At 38.7% G+C, this 9,320-nt stretch overlaps 1 protein-coding gene across 2 annotated transcripts in view; it reads right to left on the bottom strand.

The window, feature by feature from the left end:
• Positions 1–4,951, bottom strand: part of LOC113233229 (acetylcholinesterase-like) — a 120,282-nt gene extending 115,331 nt beyond the window's left edge. For both annotated transcript variants that reach the window (XM_026468266.1, XM_026468267.1), the window contains exon 1: positions 4,859–4,951. The gene's annotated coding sequence lies outside the window, so the exon portion shown is untranslated. The remainder of the gene's footprint in view (positions 1–4,858) is intronic.
• Positions 4,952–9,320: the final 4,369 nt, after the last annotated feature.

The raw sequence follows: 9,320 nt of genomic DNA, 5'->3' as shown, positions 1-9,320 counted from the left end.
ACCAAGCAGTGATGGCATTACTACGTTTCGATTTTGAAGGGTAAGTACGAGTCGTCACTTCATCCGTTTCGTATTAGAGGGTCTACTCTCGATCTCCGTCCGAAACAATTATTGTCAAATAAGTAATATTCGACAAAATTAAAAGACAATTATCCAGTATGAAGCTTTATTCGCATCACGCGTCTTTTCATTTAATCAAGTATTGCTTATTTGACAGTAATTGTTTAGGATGGACGTCGGACGGAGATCGAGAGTAGACCCCCAGTTCCGAATTGGATTAATGAATTGAGGTCATATGCGCACTTATTATTTATTAAAAAAAGTTACCGTCCGAAATGTCAGAGTGATCATTTTATCTCTATGTGTATAAGCGATATTTGTATTTTCTCGGATTAGAATCGGACTTAGTGCACAAGCGACATCCGAAGTGGGTCCGACTTATCTAGATTTGTGTAGTCTCTGATTCGGAATGAATACCAATCAGATGCAGTATGCAAACGAGCTAAGGGTGCTGGTGAAATTACAGATACATGGGCCTTGTCAACTTATGTCCCAGGATGACGGGCGCATTGGCAATGCCCGTCAGATCTTTGTAACTGCCTCCTTGGCCGAACAGTTTATAGTAGCAGTAGAGCTACTTGTGAAAGAGTTCGTCCAGGGAAGTACTGCCACCTTACCTATTTCTGCCGCCAAGCAGTAATGTCAGCTTTACTGTGTTCAAATTCGAAGGGTATAAGGGTGCTGGAGAAATCACAGGCACATGAGACTTGTCAACTTACGTCTCAGGGTGACAAAGCCCCTCAGATCTTTGCGACTCAAAGCTCTGAGTGGCACAACAAGTTTTATGGACAGGCGTGTAGCTTACCATTAGGCGCACGACTTGTTCGTCCCGTCACTTGATATTATAAATAAAAAAAATAAAAAATCATGCTGAGCAGCCACGCAGAGGTCCCGGGTTTGATTACCGAGCCGGGAGAAATATTTGTATGACCTATGTATATACTGTCCATGGCACCCGGGATACAGGATCTCCCCAGTGCAGTCTATGAGGATGTGCGTTAATAAAAATAAAAAAAGAATAAAAAATATATAAAAATGCTCTTTTACCGTCATGGACAGGCGTGTCACTTACTTCCAGGTGCACAACTTGTTCATCCCGTCACTTGGTATTCTAAATAAAAAGTGTAGGATCGTAGTAAATGTAAGGTGTCTCCGTCTATTCCGTTGAGAAATGGGCGTAAAGTGTATGCATGTACATAATATAGTACATAATAAATGTGATCTTAAACCTTCCGTTGTTTTCTATCGCTGAACAAGGTGGTCTCCGGGTTCGATTTCCAATAAGACAAGGAAACGAACTTTTCTAAATTGATTTTAGTGTAGGTTTTCTAGACAGTACACCGGAGTCACTTTTGTTGCTCTCGTACTCATAGTACAGAAAATATTCTAGTTTGTGGAAAAATAATCGGTTTGTTTTTCAGGCGCATAATTATCATTATTTTTAGAATTTGTTAAAAAGGAAGTTAATAAAATAGCGAATTGTGTACTCAACGGTACCGGCAACTTGTAACGCAGGTTGATTAAAAGCTCTAGAAGTTGAGGTAGAGTGAAGCCACAGGAAGCCACTGTTAATTAGTTTTTAATTAAACATAAGTTATTTGCGCAGTTTGCAGTTCTGTGTAGACTTGTGGCAGGTCCGGACTAAACTTTAAAAAAAGTATATTTTTCACTAACTAGTTCTTTTATAATATAAACGACGAACTCGGTGGCTCAATGGTTTGCGCTGTGAACGCTGAAGTTACGGGGTACGATTCCCTGTAGGATCAATTTACGTAATGAACTATTGTAAATTGCTTCTGGTCTGGATGTTAATTTAACTGCCTCGCTGATTTGCCACGCAAAAATCCTGAGTTCGATTACTAGGCCGAGAGAAGTATTTTTAAGGCCTACCTTTATTTATCTCGTGAATTAGGATGTAATTTGTGGTTGCCTAAATGTGTGTCCATAGCACCAGCGATACAGGGTTTCGCTAGTGCGGGGCTAGGAATGTGTGCGTTATTATTATTATTATTTAATTCAGTTGCTCTGGTACTTAAGAGGAGTACGGGGAATTTCCTACTTTGAGACCAGGTAATTGGAGTAGTTTGAAAAATATATCAGGTTGGTATCAGGTACCTATCCAAACTGCTAGACATATGTAAATTTTATAAAGTGCGAGTTTAGTTTCCTATTGCATTTGCGTCAATGCAATATGAAACTTAGCAATTAACTTTATATTTTAAGTAATCCTCCTCCTCCTCGCGCCGTATTCCTCATTATTGAGGGTCATGACTCCCTCGCACAAAACACTTCCTGCACTGCGCCGTCTGTCTGTCTGTCGTCTGTCTTTGGCATAGTGGAGCGCATCATGGAGCCTCACGCTGACAGCTGTACAGACTTGGTCGGACCATCTTGTGGGACAGCGAGCCCCCGGAATGTAACTATTAACTGTTCCAGATTGTGCCCTTCTTTGTTTGCAATTTTAAGTAATATACACATACTATAACAGTGCCCTAATACAGAAATCGGCACAGGTATAGAATTTCACTTTACATTTTAAAACTATTCCAAAACCTAAATATCGATTTGGTTTCCAAATAATTACATTTGCTTTAAAGTATGTCGAAACAGTCATTGTTTAGTTAAATAATTTTCAAGAGTATGCAAGCACTTTGTATGTTTTCTTTATTTACTTTTTTATTACTTGCAAAAGCATTAAGCATAGTTTTACTTACTTAAACCTAAATAGATTTCTCCTCTAACAAACTCCTCTAACAATCAATCCAATAACAATTAACATAGAACAACATTTTTTTTAATGTAAACATAATACGAAAAAATTACGAATATATAACAAAAAGTTACAAACACCAGCTCACCGCCGCAGCAAATTGCGCGCGTTGCATGGAAACCGGTTCTACTCTCAACGCTATACGCGAGCATGTAAGCTGTTCGGAATCTATCTATAATGTGCCACTACTACTATGCACGGATTACTTCCAAAGAAAAACAGAGTTAGTACATAACAAGAGTTTAATAATGATAACAATCCAAACTAATATTATAAATGCCAAAGTAACTCTGTCAGTTACGTTTTCACGCCTAAACCGCTGAACCAATTTTAATTAATTTTGATACAAAGATAGATGGGACCTAGGAGACGGATACAGGCTACTTTTTATCACCAAAATAATTCTTAAAGGGGTTGAAATAGGGGATGAAAATATGTATGGAAAACCATACAAACTTTCCACACCACATAAAATTAAGCAAATGAGTATAGTAAAGTAGGCTACTCGAAGTACTTATTCTACGCAGATGGAGTCGCGGGCACCAGCTAGTAACAAATGTTTTTTTTTAATACCGGCTGAACTATCAAAAATAATAGAAGATAGAAGACGTAATAGATTCTCATCACAACAGACCCTAACCCCCAACGTGTATATACACCATACCGAATTTACTTGATGTCGGTCACAAAATTTCTTTTTTTTACAATACCAAGTGACGGAACGGACAAGTCGTGTACCTGGTGTTAAACGATACGCCTATCCATAACAGTTGCAGTGCCACTCAAAGCCTTAAATAGCAAAGATTTTCAGGGCACTGCCACTGCGCCCGTCACGCTGGCCAGCGTGGCGGACTACAGCCTAAACCCTCGTCTGAAAGGAGACCCGTGCCCGTGAGACATATAAATGGGTTGAAGATGATGATGAAATATCATATCAAACTTTTCAGAAGTCAAAATCGAAACTGACTGATCTATTTAACTGATAAATAGATTGATGCTAAAGTTAATAATTTCTTGTGACTTTAAATAAATTATTTTTATAAATCTATCAAAGTTTCTTATTTTCTTTGTACGTAATTATTACTACATTAATAGATTTCAGTACACCCTATATAGAAGTTGTCAAATCCCAATTGCTGGCTGTTGAACAATTTTCTAAATAATAAAACAGTCAAATTTGGTCAATAGAAATAGCTGAATTCAAGAGCGGTGGTAACCCAACGACAGAAAGGTGGCTTCTCCATTGAGACCGCCACGATTCGAATCTCTGTGACGGCATGACTTTACTTTATTAGTTAGGTACATTTGTGCATGTTTGGCAGCAATACCTAGAGCTGACAGTGAAGAAAAACATCTTAATGAAACCTGCATATCAAAGAAGGTTCACAACCCTTTGAAAACATCACGTCTCTAACCTACATTAGTTCAGTATATAGGACAATGACCAAACCCTCTCCATATAATGAACATGTGCCCAGCAGTGGAACATTTAATAGGTCAAGACAACTCTTTATTCGTATTAAACTATTTAATTAGTGATCACCTTATATAGATTATATCACAAAATATACCTATGTAGACACATAATCCGTCACTATACGTTTGTTCCAGTCGATATCAACACGAGAATCGGCGAATTGCAAAAGGAAAAATCTAAATCCCAACAAAACAAAGAGCTCATGGACCGCGTACGGTACAAGGTCGAGGCTTTCAGGAAAATTATGGTTAAATGACGACGAGCTCAGAGCTCGGGTGTGGGTCGAACCTCTTCGCCCAACACCCGCCGCAATGGAGCAACAACAAACCTTCCAAGACCTTGTCTTGACCGTGAAAAGCAAATCAACTGACATTGGTGGGGATTAAGCAATAAAAGAGCTTTTAGCGCACACAGCTTAACGCTACCAACATCTGTATTACTCCAGTTGCAGCTACCTTTAACCCTTATTTACATAGAGTAATAAGAGGAGAAATCTAGATGGGATCGGATAGGAATTGTTTGATACGGAACGATTTTGGAAAAGAACGTACCTGATATAGATGTCTCGTTCGCACGAATTGAAGGTCGGGGTGAGAGAGTGAGCACTGAACTCGCGACGAGTGACAGCGACGGGCGGCGGCGACAGACTGAGTCGGCCCGGCCGGGAGCCCCGCCTCCCGCGCCTCGCTCCGCACTCCGCACCCTAGCGGATAAACAACGTGCATTGTGGGCCCGATCTCTGGAGCTACTCTACTCGCTACGCAAGTACACGCCTCTTGCGATATCATAAACTCATTTACATACCATTGCCGAGTATACTGGAAATACCATTCAGGTTAGATAAAGAAGCAACGCAATGGATTGCAAATATGATAACACGTAGATCATCAGTCGCAAAGGAGGTGGGTACTAAATGAATTTGTTGCCCAGATAGTACTCTAGCGTTATAGATTTTGGATTTAAGTCTCACGGTTGTACAGTATAAATCCGGGAAAGTGATAATAAACAAAGACAGGTCTAGGTAACTCTATGTTAACTTTCCTACGTAAATTCACAAAATATTTAGATACATAATCAATGTATGGAATCTGTAGGAAATGCTTAGTTTTATACGAATAAAATACGGCAAATAAATCCAGTTCATGATCGTCATACAAAAATCATTTAAGAAATAAAAAGTCGGCTACGATATGCCGAGGTCGCTGGTTCGTGTGTAGCTAAATCGAAGGATTTTTTTATTTTGATGTTTGTATTAATAATTGTGACAAACTAGTGGAGTTATTTTGCAAAAATAATTGAATATCATGATAGTAAAACATCGCAATGCTTAATAAACTTAATATGTATAATATTAGCACTGACAGCACAGTTGTAATCAACGATATAAACTTCTAACATATAGAAAGTAACCTTGGCCATCAAATTCGCCTGCAAATGATTTCTGAAAACTTTTTAGGAGAGAGCTTTGAAGATTCTACGGACGTACGTACGATTTAGTAGCAGTAGAGCTTCTTGGAGTTCGTCCAGGGAAGTACTGCCACCTTACCTATTTCTACCACCAAGCAATAATGACAGCAAAAGGTAAGGGTGCTGGTGAAATTACAGGCACATGGGACTTGTCAATTTATGTATGAGTGACGAGCGCAGTGGCAGTGTCCCTAAGATTTTTGCGATTTAACGCTCTGAGTGGTACTTCAACTGTTATGAGTAGGCGTGTGTCGCTACCACCAACCGCATGACTTGTACCTCCTAACACGTGGTATTATAAGAAAAAGAACAAAATTAGTCGATGAGTTTTTTATGCTTAAATAGGAAATTATGAGAGATTATGGTTTTTTATGCTTAAATAGGAGACTTATTAACTTTCGCACATACATAATTTGTGCGATCAAATAATTGAATAACAATTCAATTAAAATTTAAATACAATGAATAGCGACATCGCTAGCCAGGGGCTGGTAGCTGTAAAGGTATCTAATTACGTGACGAAATATCATAGATTTCTCATAAATGGCGCTACGGCTAAATAGTCGCCGAGAAACCAAATACAAAGATACGACGCAAGCACAGAAAAATTCGTGAGGTGCGCTGGTTCGTTCCGTGACTTAGTTGGTACAGCGTTTGGCACGGTATGCTAGAAGTTCGAATCCGGCCGGATCGAAGGAATTTTTTTCTGAGTTTTCGATCTTTGTATTAATAATTACAACAAACTAATTGAGTATAGTATAGTATTTCACATAAAATAATTGAATATCAATTCAATAAGTACATAATTTCTTTCGTGTAGTATACATATTATTTGTGTGTCTTTCATATGAGGATATGATTTGACGTGTGGCTTTTTTATACCAAGGGTACGAAATATAAGCCAAAAAATCGAAACAATTTTCTAAATAACAATAACTAAACTTGTCGTCTAAAAGCATAACGTATTGAAATTAACTACCTCCGTGGCCGAAGGGTTACCATGCTGGACTACCAGAGGTCCCTAGTCGGGAGAAATATTTGGTATCGCCTACATTTATTTCCTCGTGAGTTTAGGTGTAATTTGTGGTTGTCTATGTGTGAGTCCATGGCACCCGCGACATAGGGTTTCCCTGGTGCGGAATTGTGAATGTGTGCGTTGTTGTTATTGTTATTAAAGTAACTGGAGTTATACCATAGCATAATCTGACAAGTATGGTAACTCTATACAAACGTACTAGCGCGGTTTGTATGTATGCGAGCCCGCCGCATATCGTATACAAACGCACACATTCACATTCGCATAAATTCGCGATGCTCTCGCGTTGCATAGCGCTGCACCGTCACATGCACCTTTCATTATTATATGAATGTGTGTGTTCGTACACAGCGCGCGGACCGCGCTGCTGCGTGTGAATGGCGATGGCGTTACTGTACATGTTCTATTACACTACGGACATATGTCAAAAATTAAAGCAATACAATAATCTTTGATGTCAGAGGTGTTACTACTCTACGTGAACTATGCCTGTTACCAACCCAGTTCAGAACGGACGCTCCCGATATGGTCCAGCGGCATAAAAAAAGTGTACGTCGAAGAAAATATGCCGAAGTCTTAGAAGACTTGTAACACTTTTCATTAATAAAAATGGAAATTGCATTCATTTCCTATTTTTTCCTACGTTTTTTTCGGTCTAGAGTCGAACAATCAACCCCTGAGGATGCCTCGAAAAGAAACACGGGTCGGGTATATTTTTGGTGATGGTATTTGTGACTGTTGTTGCGCTTGTGTTTATGGAGGGTGGGAAAATTAACTGCATGAAAAAAAGATTCTATACAAGCGCAGTTATTTTGCATGATTTAATCTTCACTGGGTTTGCGGAACAGCAAATTAATTTATTTCCATTTTTATTAATATAGATTTCCACAAAGTACGTAAGCCTGAATTTTTTTAAATTTATTACTAACTGCCTCTGTGGCCTAACCATGATAGTCTACCACGCAGAGATCCTGGGTCCGATTCTCGGGCCGGGGGAATTAATATATGTATGGCCTTTATTACATTTATTTCTCTCGTGAGTTTGGGTGAAATTTGTAGTTGTCTCTGTGAGTATTCATGGCACCCGCGATATAAGGTTTCCCTAGTGCAGGGCTATGAGTCTGTGCTTTATTATTGTTATGTATTTATTTATTGCCAATTAATTACATTGGCACATACAAACGATTATTAGAACATTTAGAAACCTTTAAGATAAATCTTGACATAAAGTCAATGATGCATGTCTACATCGACAATACATAAAATCGTGTCATTATAAAGAAAAATACTAAACTATAACAAAGTGTACTATGTGTACTATACCAGAATAAAGTATTCTTAAGTAAAAAAAAATTTGGATTTAATCGACAAGCGTGTTACGAAGTCGCATAGCCTTGAACACCGCCATAAAGTTGCCTGCTTATCGGTATTTTACAGGATATGTCACGGAGAGTGTTCGATGGAATTGCATAATTTGATTCCACCTTCCCCTGTCCATCATCGGGGGACTAGATTTGGGCTGGGATTCCACCCCTATGTTGTAGATATTCCCAGGATTCGCACGAAGCGTTTCGCTTCCACATTTATATGGCGAGCGACTAAAAGATGGAATTCCCTACCTGCGTACTTATTCCCCGAACGCTATAACTTGGACCTTTTCAAGGCGAGAGTGAACTGACATTATTTAGGTGTGCATGCTACATCGTCAACCCCATCATCACTTTCCATCAGGTAACATCCATCTCACCTGATGGAAAGTAGTTATGGTCAAAGGCGCACTTATTTTTTATAAAAAAAAAAAGCAACAACTGTACTGTGGTATATACATTTCTAAGCTTTTATAGCATTTAAAGTGTTTAAAAAATGAGTTTTCGATTTCATATTAATTGTCGTAATACTTTTTCATTTGGAAGGTAATCACTTTGCATTAATGTTAATTTAACGACTTTAATTAAAATTCCATATTTTGAGCACGCGTTACACAAGTAAACGTGTCCTCATTTAAATTTTCAAGCCCTTTATATGTAGCAACTAATTTCGCAAGCTCAAGGGACTCACTATTATGTAAGTCGTACTCCACTTGAAATGTAACAAGAACAGTTTAAAAAGTAATCTGTCGCAGTGTCGGTGCAACAACTCACGCCCAACTGAAACTAAGGGACGGAGCTAGACTGGAACAAACTTGTTTGCTCCCAATTGTACCTCAAACTGATATCCAGTGAAACAAAACGCTAAGAACAGCCATGAGTCATTTGTTTAATAGATATGGTAATGTTAACCCATTAAGGATATCACGAGAAGTAGCAATAAAAAATACTTCTAGCAAGTTGGCTGATGAATTCCATTTTAGCAAAATAATATCTTGTGCTAGGGGACCCGCTGTTCCATTTTAGATTGAAATTACAAAGAAAATAGTCTAATATGTGTGTGTGTGTGTGTGTGTGGTGTGTGGTGTGTGGTGTGGTGTGTGTGTGTGTGTGTGTGTGTGTGTGTGTGTGTGTGTGTGTGTG

This window comes from Hyposmocoma kahamanoa, unplaced genomic scaffold (assembly GCF_003589595.1).
Source record: "Hyposmocoma kahamanoa isolate Upper Pololo Valley unplaced genomic scaffold, ASM358959v1 78, whole genome shotgun sequence".
NCBI lineage: Eukaryota > Metazoa > Arthropoda > Insecta > Lepidoptera > Cosmopterigidae > Hyposmocoma > Hyposmocoma kahamanoa.
This window is presented reverse-complemented; position numbering and strand designations above follow the sequence as displayed.